Source organism: Pan troglodytes, chromosome 15 (genome assembly GCF_028858775.2).
Source record: "Pan troglodytes isolate AG18354 chromosome 15, NHGRI_mPanTro3-v2.0_pri, whole genome shotgun sequence".
In the NCBI taxonomy this organism is placed as follows: Eukaryota; Metazoa; Chordata; class Mammalia; order Primates; family Hominidae; genus Pan; species Pan troglodytes.
This window is the reverse complement of record NC_072413.2, coordinates 25,004,717-25,026,719: the sequence shown is the minus strand read 5'-3', so window position 1 is coordinate 25,026,719 and position 22,003 is coordinate 25,004,717. Positions and strand designations below refer to the sequence as shown.

The following is a 22,003-nucleotide window of genomic DNA, read 5'->3' as shown; positions in this document are numbered from 1 at the left end:
GCCATATTCTCCAACGCGCCATGCCTGCTATATATGCTCAAGTCCTCAGGACTGATTTAGAGACACAGAAATTGAAAAGCATAATTCCTGTCCTCTAGTGAAAGAGACATAAAATTAAACAAATAAACAAACAAATACACAGAAATGAGTGATGTGATAGAAATATGCACAAGATGCCTTGGAAGCTCAGAGGAGAAACATTCCCTTCCCAGATTATGGGGAGGGATGGGGATTAAAGACTCCTCAAAAGAGGTGACAATTGACCTGAGTCCTCAGCAATACATAGAATTTAACCAGGCATATAAACAGCAGAAGGGTACCCTAGACAGAGTAAAAAGTCCGTACAAATGCAAAGAACTGACAGCTTGACATATTTGGGCTGGTGTACACACATTAATATGGAATAGAGGAAAAGAGGATATGAAGAAAGGGCTGGATAACGAAGGCTCATTATACTAGCCAGAGGAGCTTAAATTTTATCCTGGAAACATTTAAGGTATTTCATGAGCACTTAAATGATCAAACGTGTTTGCTAAGATTACTCTGGGAAGAGTTTGGAGGACAAAATTGCATTGTAGATGTAAATTGAAGGTACTTTAGAGATATTTAAAAGAACTAAGAAGAGTCTACCAAATTTAGCAGTCTAAAGGCCATTTGGTTTGAAAAGTGAGAGAATTTCAGGGGTGTGTGAAAGCCAACCCAAGGCTGACAAGAGTAGAGGATTGAATGAGCAATGAAGTGGAGAGGAGTGGAGACTAACTTTTACAATCATGTGCTGTATAAAGATGTTTCGGTCAATGCTGGACTACATATATGATGGTGGTTCCATAAGATTCAACGGAGCTGAAAAAGTTATATCACCTAGTATTTACTATACTATAATTTTTATCATTATTTTACAGTGTACTTCATATATATATACATATACATATATATACAATATATACACACATATATACATGTGTATATATATAAAATATATAATATATATTAATATTATATAATAATATATAAATATATATATATAAAATGTTAACTGTAACACAGCCTCAGGCAGATCCTTCAGGAGGTATTCCAGAAGAAGGCATTGTTATCATAGGAGATGACAGCTCCATGGATGTTATTGCCCCTGAACACCTTCCAGTGGGACAAAATGTAGAGGGAAAGACAGTGATATCGATGAGCCAGACACCGTGTAAGCCTAGGCTAATATGTGTGTGTGTGTTTAACAAAAACATTAAAAAGCTTATAGAATAAGGATATAAAGAAAGAATATTTTTGTACAGCTGTACGATGTGTTTGTGTTTTAAGCTGTTATTACAAATGTTTTAAAAAATTAAAAAGTTTTTGAAGTAAAAAAGTTACATCAGCTAAGGTTAATTTATTATTAGAAAATAAAAATAGCTTTAATAAATTTAGTATAGCCTAAGTATACTATGTTTATAAAACCTACAGTAGTGTACAGTAATGTCCTAGGCCTCCACATTCACTCAGCACTCTCTAATTCACTCAGAGCAACTTCCATTCCTGCAAGCTCCATTCATGGTAAGTGTCTTATACATTTTTTAATGGTAAAGTGATATACATTTTTTAATGGTAAAATGGTAAATGGTAAGTGTGCCATTTTTAAAATCTTTTTTTAATTTTAATTTTTTTTAAATTTGTATTTTTTGAGACAGGGTCTCACTGTGTCACTCAGGCTGGAGTGCAGTGGCGCAATCACAGTTCACTTCAGCCACTGCCTCCCAGGCTCAGGTGATCCTCGTCAGCCTCCTGAGTAGCTGGGACTCCAGGTGCACGCAACCACACCCAGCTACTTTCTTTGTTTTTTATTTATTTATTTATTTTTATTTTATTTTATTTTTTTTTGTAGAGACAGGGTTTCGCATGTTGCCCAGGCCAGTCTCTGACTCCCTGGGCTCAAGCGATATGCCCACCTTGGCCTCCCAAAGTGCTGGGATTACAGGCTTGAGCCACCATGCCTGGGATAAATCTTTTGTACTGCATTTTTCTACACATTTTCTATGTTTAGACATGTTTAGATACATAAATATGTACATTGTGCCACAGTTGCCTACAGTATTCAGTACAGCAACATCCTGTATAGGTTTGTAGTCTAGGAGCAATAGGTTATATCACATAGTCTAGGTGTGCAGTAGGCTATATTGTCTAGGTCAGCTGTCTCCAACATTTTCAGCACTAGGGACTGGTTTCGTGGAAGACAATTTTTCCACGGACTCAGTGGGGGCGGAGGGGAGGGTAGTGATGGTGTCGGGATGATTCAAGCACATTACATTTATTGTGCACTTTATTTTCTGTTCTTATCACTTTGTAATATACAATGAAATAATTACACAACTCACTATAATGTAGAATCAGTGGGAGCCCAAAGTTTGTTTTCCTGCAATTAGATGGTCCCATTTGGGAGTGATGGGAGACAGTGACAGATCATCAGGCACTAGGTTCTCATAAGGAGCACACAACCTAGATCTCTCACATGCACGGTTCACAATAGGGCTCGCGCTCCTAGGAGAATCTAATGCCACCATTGATCTGACAGGAGGCAGAGCACAGGCAGTAATGCGAGCAATGAGAAGTGACTGCAAATACAGACTAAGTTTGGCTCACTGCCCACTGCTCACCTCCTGCTCTGCGGCCTGGTTCCTAACAGGCCATGGAAGTGGCCCAGGGCTTGGGGACCGCTGGTCTAGGTTTTTGTAAGTACACTGTGTGATGTTGACACAATGACAAAATCGCCTAATGTTGCATTTCTCAGAAAGTTACCAGTGCAACGCATGATTGTAGTTTTCCATCAAAGCAAAGCTGCTTGAATTGAGACCACATTCAAAAATATGTTTCAGGAAGAAAAGTAAAAGGAGTGTGTCTTTTTCCAAAACTAGAGAGAACTGAAAATGTTTATATTGTGGTGGGGGCAGGAAAGTCTGTAGAAAGATGAGAATAATCACTGAAGGCAAGACCATGAGCACTTAAGGGAAACGGATCCTACCCAAAATATGCAGTACATAATATAGTCAGGCAATAGAATTGTTCATGAAAAGGGACCCCAGGCATGAGTGGAGTATTTAGGTTTAAGGAAATTGAGAACTTTATCATTTGCTTCCCTATCCCAGATGTAAGCCAATTGGGAGAGTCAACAAGAAAAAAAAATCACAGTCAGCAGAAGGTTTGAACAGCCATATTATCTGTGAGATGTTTTATATTTGATCCAAGAACTAGAACAAAGAAATGTATTCTTTTCTTCCCCATTCTTATCATCTTATTTGTCCTTTTCTATGCAAATAGAGGTTGGGATAGAAATAAAAAACACTTAAAGACATTTTTATTCATCGTTAGGTAGACTTAGGCAAAACAACTTCCTGAATGGAATTATAGACAGTGTTTTAAACATTAAAATCCAACACAGGAGAAAGAAGGGGGGAGGAAATTCAGAAAGAAACTGTTAGTATTATTCATAAATGCAAAGACAATATTGTCAGATCAACAGTAGGAAAATTAGAAATGATTTTGAGAGATTAACACCTGGGGGGAAAGGTCTCAGGATTAAATCCCAGAGATTAGAAACAGGATTCTCAAAATGCAGTTTTGACAATGGCGAAGACTAGAGTGGTTTTCATCATTATATCCCCCATATGTGATGCTGTAACAGCACATAGCACTCACAAATGACTACTATTTTTATATTATTATGAAGCGTATAACATAAGCCTCATACCTTCAGTATGTTTAACCACATTCTTAGTATGGCTAAGTATGGGCTGTCAGTTCTGTAACGCTTTTTTTAAAAATTTATTTTGTAATTGACAAATTAAAATTATATATGTTTATGGTATACAACATGATGTTTTAGAGTATATGTACATTAGGGAATAGCTAAATCCAGTTAATTAATATATGCATTACCTCTTATACATATTCTTGGTGATAAGAACACTTAAAATCTATGTTCAGCTATTTCCAAGAATACAATATATCATTACTAACAATAGTCACCAGGTTGTACAATAGATCTCTTGAGTTTATTCTTCCTATCTGCACTATTGTATGTTTTGACCAACATCTCCTCAACCTCCCACCGTCACCCCAGCTCCTGGTACCACCAATCTACTCTCTACATCTAGGAATTCAATTTTTTAGATACCACATATGTGATATTCTGTGTTATTGGTCTTACTTGGCCTGGCTTATTTCACTCAATATAATGTATTCCACGTTCGTCCATGTTGTTACAAATGACAAGATTTCCTTCTTTTTAAAGGCTGAATCATATTTTATTATGTATACGTCCTAGATTGTCTTCATTCATCCAATGATGTACACTAGGATTGAGTCTATATCTTGGCTACTGTGAATAATGCTACAATGAATATGAGAGTACGGGTATCTCTACAACATACTGATTTTAATTCCTTTGGATTCCCAGTAGTAGGATTGCTGGATAATATAGTAGTTCTGTTTTTAATTTTTTTGAGGAACTTTCATACTATTTTCCATAATGGCTGTACTAATTTACATTCCCACCAACAGTGAGCCAGGGTTCCCTTTCCTCCACATCCTCACCAATGCCTATTATCGGCCATATTTTTGATAATGGCCATCCTAACAGGTTTGAGGTAATATCTCATTGCAGTTTTAATTTGCATTTCTCTAATGATTGGTGATGTTGAGCATTTTTCATACATCTATTGACCATTTGAGTGCCTTCTTTTGAGAAATTTTTCAGCTTCTTTGCCCATTTTTCAATCAGGTTATTTGCTTTCTTGCTATTGAGTTTGATATGGTTTGGCTCTGTGTCCCCATCCAAGTTTCATCTCGAATTGTAATCCCCACGTGTCTAGGGAGAAACCTGTAATCCCCACGTGTTGAGGGAGAAAGGTAATTGGATCATCGGAGCAATTCCCCTGTGCTGTACTCCTGAAAGTAAATGAGTTCTCACGAGATCTGATTATTTTATAGGTGTTTGGAAGCTCTTCCTTTGCTCATTTCTCTCCTTCCGCCTTTTGAAGAAGGTGCTTGCTTCCTCTTCGCCTGCCACCATGATTGTAAACTTCCTGAGGCCTCCCCAGCCTTGTGTAACTGTGAGTCAATTAAAGCTCTTTCCTTTATAAACTACCCAGTCCTGAGTATTTCTTTATAATAGCAGTGTGAGAACGGACTAATGTAAAGTTCTTTCAGTTCCTTATATACTTTCGATATTAACCCCTTATCAAATGCACCATTTGCAAATATTTCCTCCAACTCCATAGGTTGTTCCTCCGTTCTGTTGATTGCCTGCTGTGCAGAAGCTTTTTAGTTTGAAATAATCCTATTTGTCTATTTTTGCCTTTGTTGCCAGTACTTTTAGGGTTATATCAAAAAATTCATGACCAGGCCAATGTCATTTATGGTTTTGTATGGGTTTTAGGATTGTCTCTTCTGCGAAAAATGTCATAGGAATTTTTATAGGGATTGCATCGAATCTGTAGATCACTTTGGGTAGTATGGACTATTTTAACAGTATTAATTCTTCCAACCCGTGAATATGGGATATATTTTCAATTATTTGTGTCTTCAATTTCTTTCCTCAATATTTTGTTGCTTTCAGTGTACAAGTCTTTCACCTCCTTGGTTAAACTTATAATTTTTTTTTGTAGATACTGTAAATAAGATTGTTTTCTTGATTTCTTTTTGGATAGTTCTTTGTTGTTGCGAAGAAACATTAGTGATTTTTGTATCCTGCAACTTTGCTGAATTGTTTTGTTTGTTCTAACAGTTTTTTACTGGAGTCTTTTGGATTTTCTATACATAAATAACGTCATCTGCAAACAGTGACCATTTAACTTCATCCTTTCCAATTTGGAAGTTTTTTATTTCTTTCTCTTGCCTAATTGCTCTGGCTAGGACTTCCAGTACTAGAATATTAACTAGTATGTTGAAAAGAAGTGATGACAGTGGGCATCTTTGTCTTGTTCCTGATCTTAGAGGAAAAACTTTCAACTTTTCACCTTGAGTATAATGTCAGCTGTGGGTTTGTCATATGTGACCTTGATTGTGTTGCAGTACAATCCTTCTATATCAAATATATTGGGTTATTATTATGAAAGAATGTTGAATTTTGTCAAATGCTTTTTCTGCATCTATTGTGATGGTCATATAGTTTTTGTCTTTCAAATATGGTATATTATGTTTATAGATCTGTGTATGTTAAGCTATCCTTCTCATTCCTGGAATAAATCCCATTTGATCTTGGTGAATGGTCCTTTTAATGTGCTGTTTGATTTGGTTTGCTACTATTTTGTTGAGGATTTTTGTATTTGTGTTCATTGAGAATATTGGCCCCCAAAATTCTTGTCTTGAAGTGTTCTTGCCTGGCTTTGGTATCAAAATAACACTGGCTTTGTAAGATGAGTTTGGGCATTATTTCCTCTTCTTCAGTTGTTTTGAAGAGTTTGAAAGGGTTGGGAGTAGTTTTCCTTTAAATGTGTGATAGAATTCAGCTGTGAAGCTATAAGATCCTGGACTTTTCTTTAATGAGAGACTATTACTCATTCAATCTCCTTACTCTTTATTTTTATGTTTAGATTTTCCATTTCTTTATAATTCAGTCTTGGTAGGTTGTCTGTGTCTAGGAATTTATCTATTTCTCCTAGGTCATCCAGTTTGTTGGCATATAATTGCTTTTAGTATTTGCTTATGATCCTTTATATTTCTGCATTGTGACACTTTCTAGAGTCTACAGCTTCTGAAGGTGCTGGAGATACAACGGACGGTTAGATTCTCCAAGGGAGTGCTCATTTATTTATTTATTCATTTGAAAATTATTTAGTAAGCTCTACTACAAATTAGACATGGTATTAGAACTAGAAATTCAGAACTCAATCAAGTTGCACTGTTTGTTTTCTATCATACCATCATATAGTTGTACCACAATTTCTAGCTATGAAGTGAAAGCCTGAAACAGCTTCTCTAAGATGGCAGAAATTGAGTGAGGTTTTACAGTAATATAAATTGTTTACAGCAGTATTTCTTAAATCTAAATGTGCATGCACTTGGGGATAATGTTAAATTGTGGACTCTGATTCAATAGGTCCAGGGTGTTTCATGGACCATACTTTGAGTATCAAAAATTCATAGTAATTTAATATAGGTGGTATTAATTTGAAAACACATTTGAAATTTTGTTTCTATAGTTTTTCTCTTCATAATATTTTGTCTTTTTACTACCTTTCCTTAGTGTTTTTGTTTGTTTTCTAGTGCAATGGATAATTGCTGTCTCAATTGGAAAGAGTACACTTTGAATATATTCTTCAAACAAAAATATGCCATAGGTCACTGGTTACTATGGATATTAAAGTGTGTTTTAATATTGTTGGGCTCTAAACACTGCATAGCTTAGTTCCTTCAGGAAAACAAAATGCTCAATGATGTATTTTCTCTTTTTATTAAAGCATTATATTTTTAACATTGGAGGGAGCACATAAATGCTATCTTATTTTCTCTTGATAACCAAATTGTTCTACTTTTTTCAGTACTTAATTAGAATAATCTCAATCTTCACTGGAATAATAAATTTGTCACTAATATTCTGTGTAAACTTGACTAGAAAGCTAGAGAAAAACTCTTTTTCTTATTTGAGTTACATATATATATATATATTTTTTGAGATGGAGTTTTGCTCTTGTCACCCAGGCTGGAGTGCAATGGCACGATCTTGGCTCACTGCAACTTCCGCCTCCCAGGTTTAAGCAATTTTCCTGTCTCAGCCTCCTGAGTAGCTGGGATTACAGGCACCCATGACTGTACCCGGCTGATTTTTGGTATTTTTTAGTAGAGACAGGGTTTCACCATGTTGGTCAGGCTGGTCTCGAACTCCTGACCTCAGGTGATCCACCCGCTTCAGCCTCCCAAAGTGCTAGGACTACAGGCATGAGCCACCATGCCCGGCCTAATTTTTAAAATTTACCAAAAGACTATATACAATTGTCACCCTAAGATTTTGCATATTGAAAACAAAGCAAAAACTCAGGAACTATTATTGCCCAACCAACCATTGATAGTCTGAATATAACAATCCTCATTGTTAAAATGAGGGTATAATAGTCTGCTTAATTCCCTGAACCTATAGCTCTCTAAGTCTAAACTAGAATTACTAACATTCCCATGAATATTTAGTTGCCTCACCCCCATTTATTAGCGCAAGGTGTAGTGTCAGAAGCTTTGGGTCATTATTTATCATTAAACCCTCCTGACTGTTGGCCTCTCTTAATTTTAATAGCTGAATCACTGATTGTGAGGTGACTTAGTCTGTATTTGGTACTTCAAGATACTAAGAAACTGGATTTCCTAATCTTTAGCTTGACTGTCCCTTGGAAAAATACCCAATATCTTCTCCTAGATAAATATCAAAAAGCAGATGCTAGATCATCAAAGTTATAATCTATTCTCTTTCCTACTGCACTGACACCCTTGATTTGAACTTAAATCAGAGTATTGGCTAATCCTCAAAATCTGCCTATATATTCCTCCATAAACGAAATTTATCAATTTAGATTTAATTTTAATAAATACCTGTGTTCAAATTTCCCATATTCCTGGTATAAATTCTTTATCTAATACTACGGACATACCTAGATTTCTAATCTTAGACATTCTAACATATTCCCTTCCCCTTGCTGCCACATCTGTCTTATCCCTCTGTCACTCCATTTCTGATTTTGATACTAAGGCCATTTCTTTTTATCCTTAAAAAAAAAAGTAGAGTACCTACTGTGTTCTAGGAACTATCTTACATATAGTAAGATATATCTATATCTTATATACATATATAAGTATATAAACTATATACATACAGTAAGATACACAAGATATTACTCATCTGCACAAAGCTTATTTTTCAAATGCTATGATTCTAACATGTATCTATATAAATTTAAACAACTGTGAACTGTATTCCAACTGTATTTCATTCATTATTTCTGATATATATTTTTATGTTTTTACAAAATACGTGTTTCTAAAAATGTTACAAGTTTAACCATCTATTTTACTTACATAAAATATTCCATAATCATTCTTTTAGAATTCTAGATTGCAGTTATTTTTTAAAAAATTAGAAAATACCGAATTCAACACACCCAAATTCAGAATACATTTTCCAGGGTTTGTGTACATTGCTAGTTTCTGCTCAGATATCCAAGAACTGGGAGTTTCTTTTTTTTTTTTTTTTTTTTTTCCCTGAGACAGGGTCTTGCTCTGTCGCCCAGGCTGGAGTGCAGTGATGCAATCTTGGCTCACTGCAACCTCCGCCTCCCAGGTTCAAGTGATTCTCCTGCCTCAGCCTCCCTAGTAGCAGGGATTAGAGGGACCTGCCACCATGCCTGGCTAATGAGTTTCTTCTTTCATAAGGTGAGCTCACATTGTTGTTTCTCTAATTGGTATAACTTCTGGTCTTTCCTCAAAAAGAAAAATATTATCATAATGCAACCTCCAAATATTAGAATTCCACTGTCCTGTGTCACCTTAATTCTTTCTTCTCTAAGTTAAAGAACTCAAATTTGTGGCAGAGTTTTATAGATCCTTCACCACTTTGATCCCTGTTCTCTGTATATGCTCTAATTTTGCAATGTTTCTCTAAAGATATGACACTCTGAATAGAACAAGATCACCCTGGTGGACAAGCACAAAGCACCACAAACACTCCTGAGACCTGGATAGCCTAAAATTGTAAGCGTGTCAATCTTCAGTTTGTAGTGAGCTGAGGGAAACTAAATCGACTTCCACACGAAATACAAGCCAGATATTTCTATATCTTAAACTAAATCAACCAATTATTTATGCCTAAATGGAGTAAATTATATTTATCCCTGTTAATTTTTTGTTAGTTTCAACACAACATTCTAGTTCTGGTTATGATAACACTTGACTCAATCAACTATGCTATTAACTATCCCTTCCAATTTTTTTTCCATCTGAAAGTATGATAAGCTTGTCATATATGACTTCACCCAAATAATTGATAACATTTTTCAACAGTATGAAGGCAGAAGACAGAGCCTTGTGGCATTCCCAGATGGCAGCAAGCCATTAATCTTTCTTTTTTTTCCATTTTTCTCCTTTGTAAGTATTTTCTTATGAAACTATCACATGCTTGCTATAAAAATTTAAGCAATACAGGAATGGATATATTAGAAACAGAATAGTCCTATTACAATCCTACTTTCCAAAAGTAACATTTTTTAATGTTTTGTTACATATTTATCTATATAGATGTATTTGCCTATTTCTCTTATAATTGTACGTATTCATATTTTTCAAAAGTGGGCTTACATGGTAAATATTGTTCTACAAATGCTTTTATTTAAATTATCATCAGCCTATTTGCCTCTGTGTTCGAACATTTCAAGCTATCTTATTCTTTTCTCATTACATTGTATACCATCATATAGTTGTACCACAATTTATTTAATCTTTCTCTGATGAACCTACTTTACTTACAATTTTTGCCATTATAAAATATACTACAATATATATTTACTGCCATGTACAAATTTATTAGGCAATATTGGCAGTATTTCTGTAGGATTAATTCCTTAAAGTAGAATTGTTGAATCAAAAATTATGCATATTTTCAGATTAAATACATAGTGCCAAATTGTCCTCCAAAAATAATATGGAATTATACCTCAACCAGTGTTAATGACTATGTCCATTTTTTTATATCTTTGTCAAAAAAATTATCAATCTTTTAATTTGTGCCACTATGACAGATAAAAGCTTTTCTTAATTTATTTACCTTTTGTGTTTTTTAGTGAATTTCTGTTTTAATGTTTTCTGTTTTAACCTAGCAAACTATAGCTAGGTTTCATAGCTAGGTATGGAAGCTTAAGGGACCCTAGAAATAATAAATTCTTTGAACTGAGATGGATGGCACCAACCCAGTCTCAACCCTTCTGTGACTATATATATCCCAAGTGAAGACTGAGAAGATTCCAATATTAAAGGCTTAAATACATGAAGAAAACTGATGTTCCTTAACTCTCTTCCTTTTTAAGTTAGAGCTCCATCATTTTGTATGTAAAATGGATGAAGTGAAGGCATATATTTTTACAAAATGGAAAACAAAATATATTCTCCTGGCTACAATTTGCTTTTATTATAATGTGTGAATATGGAATGCTTTCTATTTGAACAAGAAAATGGTAAGTTGTTTTTTTTTACTTTCACATAATGAAGCGTCGTTTTCTTATTATATATTTAATGTATTAATTTCCTCATTTAATTAAATACCCAAAAATCTATTACTCCCCAGTGATCTCAAGCAGTTTTTTTTTAATTATACAGCTCCTAAATGAAATCAGTAATTTTTAAGAAGATAATATAAAGCAGTTATTCTCAAATCTAGATAATCACAGTATCCTTTGAGGACCTTTAAAACAACAGCAACAACAATGACAGATCTCTGGAGCACATCACTAAAAAGTCTAATGTACTAGAAGTAGTAGGAGGCATTAAGTCTATACTTGTAAAAAAATATTTTCAGGTGATTCTGATAATGTTTTTAAATATTATACACGTTTTTACCCATTTCTGTAGAATTTATACTGTAGCGTCTTAGACCACCAAGTTTAGATTATCTGGGAAGATTATTTTAAATGCATATAATAACTAGGCTATAGTCCAGATACACTGATTCATACATTTAGAAGGACCTGGAAATTTCAGTCTTAATTCCCATCCCACTAAGTTTCAGTAATATTTACTTCAATACTGAGTCTCTACAATAGCATCATTGAAGTAGAAATGCAGGAAGATTGATTATGAAACTGCCTTTGCAAAAATTATATCAGAGAGAAAATATGGCAGTGGGGGAGATTTGATTCAACCAACCCAACTCTTGCCTTTAGGTTTCAAGCTGCCTTAATTATTCTTAGACTTAGGCCAAGCTAACTTTGGAAGACATTTAAGTTATAGTTTAAGTGATAATAGCCGGCCGGGCGCGGTGGCTCACGCCTGTAATCCCAGCACTTTGGGAGGCCGAGGCGGGCGGATCATGAGGTCAGGAGATCGACACCATCCTAGCTAACACGGTGAAACCCTGTCTCTACTAAAAATGCAAAAAGTTAGCAGGGCGTGGTGGCGGGCGCCTGTAGTCCCAGCTACTGGGGACGCTGAGGCAGGAGAATGGCGTGAACCTGGGAGGCGGAGCTTGCAGTGAGCCGAGATCGCGCCACTGTACTCCAGACTGGGCGACGGAGCAAGACTCCGTCTCAAAAAAAAAAAAAAAAAAAAAAAAAAGATAATAGCCTTTGCCCAAAACTAAACTGCCTTTGTAAAGCTAATGAAAGACCACCAGGCTAGGGGGAAGAGAGGAGCCTGAATTCTGCTAAGGTGTAGACTGGTCACAAGATAGGCAACTTCTCCAATTACTCCTGCAGATAACATCACTGTTGTACATTGGCCTTTTGAGGTATCTTTTTAAGTTTTTTGCATGTCTGACACTGATGGCTCCACCTCGACCCACCAAACCCCTCCTGTGGCCCCACCAATGAGCTACTCAGCTCAAGAGGACAGCTTTGACCTGCTATGATTTAATCTCTGCTGCGGCCTATCAGCAGCAAGCACCCATTGCCTAGGCAGCCCCACTCCTTTTCCCAAAATGCTTCTGAAAAATCCCTCACCTACAAGCCTTCAATGATATTGACTTGAGTAGGAACTACTGGCACAGCATTTTTAAAGTGTTGAAAGCAAAGAACTGGTAATCCAGGTCATTATCCAGCAAAAATATCCCTCAGGAATGAAGGTGAAATAAAGACATTCTCAATTTATGAAGACATAGTATGTAAGCATAACTATAGTGTAAATGGGAGGGCTAAATGTTCCTGTTGAAATAATAAAATATTAATTCTAAGTAAACAATGAAAAGTTAAATAAGTACTTTATAATCCGTGGAGCATCCACTGAAACAAAAAAGGAAAAATTCAAAGAGATATAGTCAAAATCACAAAACATAAATAAAACTAAATGCTAAAAAAAGTTCAACTAGCTCAAAAGAAGGCCAGAAAGGTAAAATAGAAGGATGAAAAACAGAGGGGAGAAACATGAAACAAATAATAATGTGATATATCTAAATTCAAACATATCAAAAATCATATACTGTTAAATCAATAAACTTATAATTTAAGACACAGATTATCAGAATGTAAAAACAAACGTGACCCCAACTACATATTGTTTATTTAAAAAAAGACTTCAAATATAATGTAGGTAGGTTAAAATTAAAAGAATGGAAAAAGACATACTAGTAAACACTAATCAAAAGTAGCTGGAAAAAATAATTAAAGAATATATTTGGCTTTATTAAAATATAATCATCTTTGGAGCAAAGAAATTATCAAGGATAAAGAAGGGCACTATATTGTTACCAGTGGTGAATTCATATGGGTCTGGTCTGTAGCAACTTTATACTTCCCTCCTCAGAGGAAATAATTTGGCTGAGGCACAGAAGTAGGTTTAAAGCAAAAGGAGAGACCAAGGCAAGTTTCAGAGCAAAAGTGAATGTTTACTAGGAAGTTTTAGAGCAGGAATGAAAGGAAGTAAAGTACACTTGGAAGAGGGCCAAGCAGGTGACTTGAGAGATCCAAGCGCCTCGTCTGGCCTTTGACTTGGGGTTTTACACATTGGCATAGTCCCAGGTTTGCATTTCTTCTCTCTTGATTCTTCCCTTGGAGCAGGCTGTCCACATGAGCAGTGGCCACATGCTCGGCATGTTTATTGAAATTGTGCACATGCTCGCTTAAGGTATTTTTCCCTTACCAGTCAAGTGTTCCCTGAGGAAGGTTGTATACTGATTAAACTCAGCCATTTTGCCTCTTGGTGCACATGCTTGAGCCCACTTGCCCAATTCCTGAGATCTTATTGGGAAGCTACTGATCACCAGTTTCAGGTGTTTTCTAGCTCTTGGGAGACTGTCTTTACCTGGCATTGGCTGCAACCAATTATTATTTTAGAGAGGCAGTTTTACAACCACTTGACCATCACCTGATGGTTGCCTGACATTCCTGGTCAGGGATGGGCATGGTGGGGGGGCCTTCTCCCGCGCTGCTCATGTCTGCCTGACTACCTACTCTAACAATATAATGACAAAAGTTTTAGCTCACCAAAAGATATACCAATCCTAAATGTGTATATACCTAACCAAAGAGCTACAAAACAGATGCAGGAAAAACTGACAGAATCAATAGAAGAAATAGACAAATCCACAATTATAGTTGGAGACAGAAATTCAGCAAAGTTATAAAAGAACTAGACAATGTCATTAACATATTGGATCTAGCATACTGGATTTATAGAACGCTCCATCTCACAATAGTAGAATTCACATCCTTCTCAATTTATTTTCTTGATTTTTATTTTTCCTAGGTATTGCAGCTTCAATCTTGCTGTATGCCTCTTACATGTGTTCTCTGATGCTGGAAAATTAGGACTTTATCTACACATTTCTCAACTGAGATGTGGCACCTGCTCAGAGTGTTTTAGCTATACCATTCTCCTATAACTTTAACCACTTACTCTCACCCTAACCTACAACTCTTGTGTATCTACTAAAGACCACCAGTATCGGAAAAAGAAAACATAAGAGACGCATGTAGAAGTAATTATCATATTTTTTCTCCATAGGTCTATTTTAAATGTGTGTGTGTGTTTGTGTTTGTTTATTTTTAAATACAGGGTCTTCCTATTTTACCCAGGCTGGTCTCAAATTCCTGGGCTCAAGTAGTCCTCCCACCTCAGCCTCTCAAGTAGCTGGGATTACACACACAGCCACCATGCCTAGCTAAAGGTTTTTAATTTTAAAATATATTATAAAAATCAGAAATGTATACATAAGTAAATTACAAAAGCAATTTTAACCAACCCAGGTTTTAGAAATAGATTGTTGTCAGCATTTTAAAGCCTCCTGTTTGACCTTTCTTGTTACATTTATCTCTCTTCCCACAAGAGATAATCATTATTATGATTTCTATGAATAATTTATTATTGTTTTCCTTTGTATGAATCTCTACACAATAAAGTTTATTTTTTCTGTCTTCTCAGTAATGTAAAATTTAAATCATACTGCACATATTCTGTTGACTTTCTTCTTTTCCTCAGTACTTTGTATATGTCCATTCATGTTAGGGATTGTATCATATAGTGTTCTATTTTATGAATATACCAGAATGTTAAATTTTACTACTAATGCAAATTTGAGTTGTTTCTAGTTTGGACTATTATTTTAAAAGATTGCTATAAACGTGTTGTAGACAAACAAGTTTTCCTCTAGAGTATGCAACTTGAAGTGGGTTTGCTAAGTCATAGGAGATATATATATATATATATATCTTTAATTTTTCTAGGTAATGACTAACCTGTTTTCCAGAGTCATTGCACCAGCTTACAATACACTAACAGAGTATGCATGTTCCCATTGCCTTATATTTGTACCAACACTTGGTATTTCTGGTTATTTAATTTTGGTCAATCTAATACATGTGTTAGGGTAGCTCATTGTAATTTAAAGTTACATGTGTTTTATTACTAATGAGGCTGAGAATGTTTTGAGTTTTGTTGTGTGTTCCAATAAAATTTTATTTACAAAAATAGAGGTAGGCCTAAATTTGGGTGGTAAAAGTCATGTCAGAAGTGGCTAAATTCGAGAATGTTTTTATATGTTTATTGGCTCTTTAGATTTCATCTCTTGTCAGTTAATGTCTTTTGAAAATTCTCTGGTAATCTTGAGTTCCACCTCAACTTCTTCCCCAGCAGTTTATCTGAGAATAAAAAATGTTATTGATGTTGGCTTTCAGACTTCTGTAGCCATTTAACATCATCTCCAAAGTTTTACAGAAGAACTGCATTTCTAAGAGGTACCTTGTGTTCCCCACCTTTACTAACATGTCTGATTTCACATCACATACAAGATCTTCTAGAAATAATCAGGAGTCACCTTCCAAGTGAACATCCTCTTTCAATCCTACCACATTTTATTACATTTCTCCTTCTGAAGAAGACATACTAGGGTTTGAAACAGTGTGTAGAGTAAACATGTTGGAGACTGATGGGGCCATGAAAACAATTCATCATATATCCTCAAATTCTCAATTTAGAGACAAATAAAGACTCAGAAACATAAAGAGAACCAAATTTACAATATAATTTAATGATCTTTTCCATAATTCTAGATAAAATTGAAAGATTATTTTTCTAATTATGAAAAGAATACATATTCACATAGGAAATTTAAGCAATAAAAAAAGATACAAAGAAGAAAATAAAATTCACTCGCCACCCCATTAACTGAAAGTAACCAGTGTATATTTTCTTTGAACCAACTTGTAAACATGTCTTTCTCTCTCGCTCTCTTTCTCTCTCTTCAATATATTTCTTTAAAAATTATTTTTAATTTTTGTGGGTACATAGGCAATATATATATTCATGGAGTACATGAGATATTTTGATGCAGGCATACAATATATAATAACCACAACAGGGTAAACGGAGTATCCATCCCCTCAAGCATTTATCTTCTCTTTGAGTTACAAACTATCCAATTATACTCTTTTAGTTATTATTGTTGACTGTAGTCACTCCATTGTGCTATCAAACACTAGATCTTATTCATTCTACTTTTTTTGTACCTATTAACCATCCCTGCTTTACCCTCTCCCCACAACTACCCTTCACAGCCTCTGGTAATCATCATACTATTCTCTATCTCCATGAGTGCAATTGTTTTAACTTTTAGCTCCCCCTAAATAAGGGAGTACATGCAAAGTTTGTCTTTCTGTGCCTTGCTTATTTTACTTAACATAATGACTTCCAGTTCCATCCACGTTGTTGCAAATGACAGGCTCTTATTTTTTTATGGCCAAATAATACTCCATTGTATGTATGTTCCACATTTTCTTTATCTATTTGTCTGTTGATGGACATTTAGGTTGTTTCCAAATTTTGATTATTGTGAATAGTGCTGTAATAAACATTGGAAGTGAAAATATCTCTTCGGTATACTGATTTCCTTCCTTTTGGATATATACCTAGCAGTGGGATTGCTGGATCATGTAGTAGTTTTATCTTTAGTTTTTTGAGGAACCTCCAAACTGTCCTCCATAGTGGTTGGACTAGTTTATATTCCCACCAACAGTGTACAGTGTTCCTTTTTCTCTACATCCTCACCGGCATTTGTTATTGCCTGTCTTTTGGATAAAAGCCATTTTAACTGGAATGAAATGATGTCTCATTGTAGTTTTCGTTTGCATTTCTCTGATGATCAGTGATGTTTAGCAGCTTTTCTTGTATCTCTTTGCCATTTGCATGTCTTCTTTTGAGAAATGTCTATTCAGATCTTTTTCCCATTCTTTAATTGGATTATCAGATTTTTCCTTTAGAGTTGTTTGAGTTCTTTATATATTCTGATTATTAATTCCTTGTCAGACAGATAGTTGGCAAATATTTTCTCCCATTCTGTGTGTTGTCTCTTCACTTTGTTGATTGTTTCCTTTGCTGTGCAGAAGCTTTTGACTTTTTGTGACTTCATTTGTCCTTTTTTGCTTTGATTGCCTATGCTTGTAGGGTATTACCCAAGAAATCTTTGCTCAGTCCAATGTCCTAGTGAGTGACCCCAATGTTTTCTTTAAGTAGTTTCAGAATTTGAGGTCTTAGATGTAAGTCTTTAATCTATTTTGATTTGATTTTTGTATATGACAAGAAATAGAGGTTTAGTTTCATTCTTCTGCATACAAATATCTAGTTTTCCCAGCACTATTTATTGAAGAGACTGTCCTTCCCTCAATGTATATTCTTGGCACCCTTGTTGAAAATGAGTTCACAATAGATGTATGGATTTGTTTCTTGGTTCTCTATTCTATTTTATTGGTCTAGGTGCTTATTTTTATGGCAATACTGTGCTGTTTTGGTTACCATAGATTTCTAGTATAATTTGAAGTTAGGTGATTTGTTTCTCCAGTTTTGTTCTTTTTGCTCAGGAAAGCTTTGGCCATTATCTGTCTTTTTTGGTTTCATATAAATTTTAGGATTGTTTTTATATTACTGGGAAGACTGTTATTTGGCATTTTGATAAGGACTGCATTGCATCTGCAGATTGCTTTGGGTAGTATGGACATTTTAACAATATTGATTCTTCCAACCCATGAATGTGGAATATCTTTCCATTTTTCTGTGTCTTCCTACAATTATTTCATCAATGATCTATAGTTTTCATTGTAGACATCTTTTCCTTCTCTTTTTCAGATTTTTCACTGCCGGCATACAGAAATGTTACTGATTTTCGTATGTTGATTTTATGCACTTTTACTGAATTTGTTTATCAGTTCTAATAATTTTTTGGTAGAGTATTTAGGTTTTTCAAATGTAAGATCATATCATCAGCAAACAAGGATAATTTGACTTCTTTCTTTCCAATTTGGATGCTCTTTATTTCTTTTTCTTGTCTGATTGCTTTAGCTAGGACTTCTCTCCTAAATTTTTTATTTGTCATTTAGCTTAATTCTTTATTATAAACAATATTATAATGAATATTTTTGGCATGTATTATCCCATATTTATTTGATGTTTTTCTTATTATAAATTCCTGGAAAATAGGATATCACATTTATGTTTTACTAGTTTACATTTGTTAACAAACTTTCTCCTTGAAAGTATCAATTTAGTCTGAATGCTGGTTTCCTCATGTCTTTACTGACATTGAATATTGTCAATCTTTTTAATATTTCATAGATTGACAAAAAATGTGAAAAATCATTGCTTTGTGTATGTGTGTGTTTTTGAATGCCAGTTATGTTGACATGTTGTCACATGTTTAATAGCTTTTTACATTTCCCTTTAGAATTGCTTGTCCATGTCCTTTGTCAGTTTGTAATTGGAATGTTTGTTTTATCTTATTGATTTTGAAATTTTTGTATGTATTAAGATCATTAATATTTTTATCATATATGGTGCAGATAACCTTCAGTTTTTAATCTCTTAACTTTGTTTTGTTTTATTAAACTAAGATTTTAAGAAAATGTTTTGTTTGATGTACTAATTATAATAAAAATTATTAGAAATATATAAACAAAAATGCTAATGATCCCATATTTGTGTGATAATACCAAAAGTGACAGTGGTAGACAGTGTATTATTGTCTTGTCTGCCCAGCATGCAAATATTCAGTATGGCAAGCAATTTCCTCCCACCTCTACAGTATGTGAAAATATGTCTCTCTCAACATGATTTAGCAGCTAGAGTTAGGCATGTGAGTCAACACAGCAACTTAGTAGCTGCTACGGAAGAAAAAGAAAACTGGGGGAGTGACACAAAGATAAAGGGCCAAACAGGGGCTCTGTGAAGCAGCTACCAAGAGTTGACAGCCTAGTGACATGATGTAAATCAAATATTCAAAGATGTAGGCAAGCAGCATACCAGCTAATTGTCCAGTGGCATCAGGGCCAGAAATGTCACATGACCAGGGACAATTATGCCAAAAGTGATGCCCTAAGCAAACAAACACTTCTTATAACAAAATCTTATCTGTGCAGAGTTTTTTGCACAACCAAGATCCTGCTCAGTCTTGGTTCTCATCCTCCCTGTTGATTATGTAAGCCACCTGATACCCCTGTCTGTCTGCACTTCCACTTCTGGCTTAGTTCCATGACTTTCTTCCCTTTTACTTATTTCTAAGCCTTCTATAATCACATGATAGATGATATAACAGACCATACAATTGTTAGTTTTTAAATTAATACATAAAGCAATACAAAATATGTTATTACCTCTATCTTTAATTTATATGGCAGAATTTCAGGTATAATTTTCAGACACGTATTTGCCAAATATGCTTCAGGAAGTTATATTTAAACAAGCAAACAAATCTGGACTCACATATGCCTTAAGAATTTTGTAATATACATAGCAATGTTCTTTTCATTTTAAAATAAAATATGTGGTTAACTGAATAATTTTTAATTTACATAATCTGTTGATAAAGCAACATGGAAACTTTATTTAAAATAGGTGTCATTCACCATCACATGTACATGTTGAAATCTGCAAGGGCATGCTTTGATTATACTGGAAAAAAAAGTATTTCTTGATTATACTGGAAACATAAATTTATTGAAAGGAAATTTTCCTGTGTAATACTATCAACTACCAAATGTCACAGATTTTGAAGAAAGAAGAAAATGAGTGATTCTTCAATTAAAAACACCACGTGAAGCAAAATAATTTGCAAGTTTAATTTGACACTTAATAGACATCTGGAGAAACATTTGGTAAATTTAGAGAAGTTCCACTGGATGTTTCAGAACTCCTTACTGCAAATTTATCTCATTAAAACCAAAGTCAAATCATTATTTAAAGTGACATCATTTTTCTCCGAGTAATTAAAACTAAAATCCAACTTTTAATAACATTTAACGGTACTTTACTTTTTAATAACCATTATCTCGTGGTAGGTCCAAAATTTCGGAAAGTTATAGCAGCTATACATAAAGGCAAATTGACTTTACTTATTAACATCTTAATTACCCTGCCCAGTTAATCTTGGAGTTCACTGTGTGATTTGCTTTGGCTAATGGAAGGTGAATGGATGTGAAGTACGCCATGACCGAACAGAAAGTTTGAGCACTCAAGTGGTTGGGCTCACTTAGCAGCTATTTTATTTATTCCATGAGAACTGCATGGCCCAAATAGAGACTGCTCCTTCCACCTGAATCCTCAAATGAAAAAAGACTCATAGAAAAAGAGTAGACTTGGGTTATCTCTGTTTAGCAGTGGCCTACGGATTACAAGTAATGAGAGAAACCAAATAACTTTGTTGTCATAAGCATTCAGATTTAAGAGATACTTGCTATGCATCATAACCTAATGCAAGCTGACTAATACAAGTGGTATTGGTCCTCATCGTGGCCCAGTCTACGTCTTCAGATAAAAAAATTCTGCATATTCTATGTTACTTATTTAAAAAATAATAATAATGAGAGATAAAGTATATGCATCTTAACCCCAATATACCCAGCAGAATTTCTGTTATTTACCTTAATTAGAACAGGTTAAATCACACATTACTCTGACTTAGGGTAGGAATATGGAATGAGATACTGTAGTCTACATATTCCACTACCGTAGCCCAGGGTGGAAGCAGTTTCTCTAACACTGCAAGTATCACTCAATGGAAATTAAGGACTTTTGGAAATTGAGAAAAGAGAAATAAATGATTAGAAGACAGTTTACAATTATTTGTTACACCATGAAACAAGACACTTTTTAGTGCTCCCTTATAAATACTATTGTAACCTTTGAAGAAAATGGGTGCATAGTTTATATTTGCAAATATTTAAAATGTGGATAGAAATATAACTTAGGGATCAAGTCATATTAGTGGTTAAGATCTATTAGATTAGTGGTTAAAATTTTAACCACTAAAAGATTACATGGTTAGTTTGATACAGAAGACACTAAAATATTTTGTAACCAGTGAGGAAGGTTATGGAATAAATCTAGATATTTGTACACATATTTGAATCTGTGGTACATTTCAGATTAACTAATGTAGGTAGTTAAGAGAGACCATTTAATGACTTTCATCTTCAAAATATGTTGTCCTATCTGAAAATTAAATAGATGCATACATTGTACAATATGTCCATTTCACTTTGTTTACCAATGGTAGTCAGAACAAGCGTGTGTATGTTTTTTCTGTCTTTAAATTCAGTAGCAGTTGTGTGAGATTTTTAACCATATTTAACTGTTCAAATGAAAATGAGTACATATAGAATCAGAAGAGGTGGGTGACAAAATGTATTACATAAAACAGTAAGGAATCAAAGGTGCCTCAGGAATGGACAAATGATAAATAAGATGGAGTATCATTAAGGATGGAGGGATAGAAATGCAGGCAGCAACAGTGAAAGCTGGCAGAAAAGTAAGTGCCTCAGTCCCCTAAAAGGATTAAAAGCTCAGAATAATA

At 34.6% G+C, this 22,003-nt stretch overlaps 1 long non-coding RNA gene across 2 annotated transcripts in view; it reads right to left on the bottom strand.

Moving 5' to 3' along the window:
* LOC134808280 (uncharacterized) overlaps positions 1–22,003 on the bottom strand; it is a 206,151-nt gene that overhangs the window by 45,336 nt on the left and 138,812 nt on the right. The window lies entirely within an intron of this gene.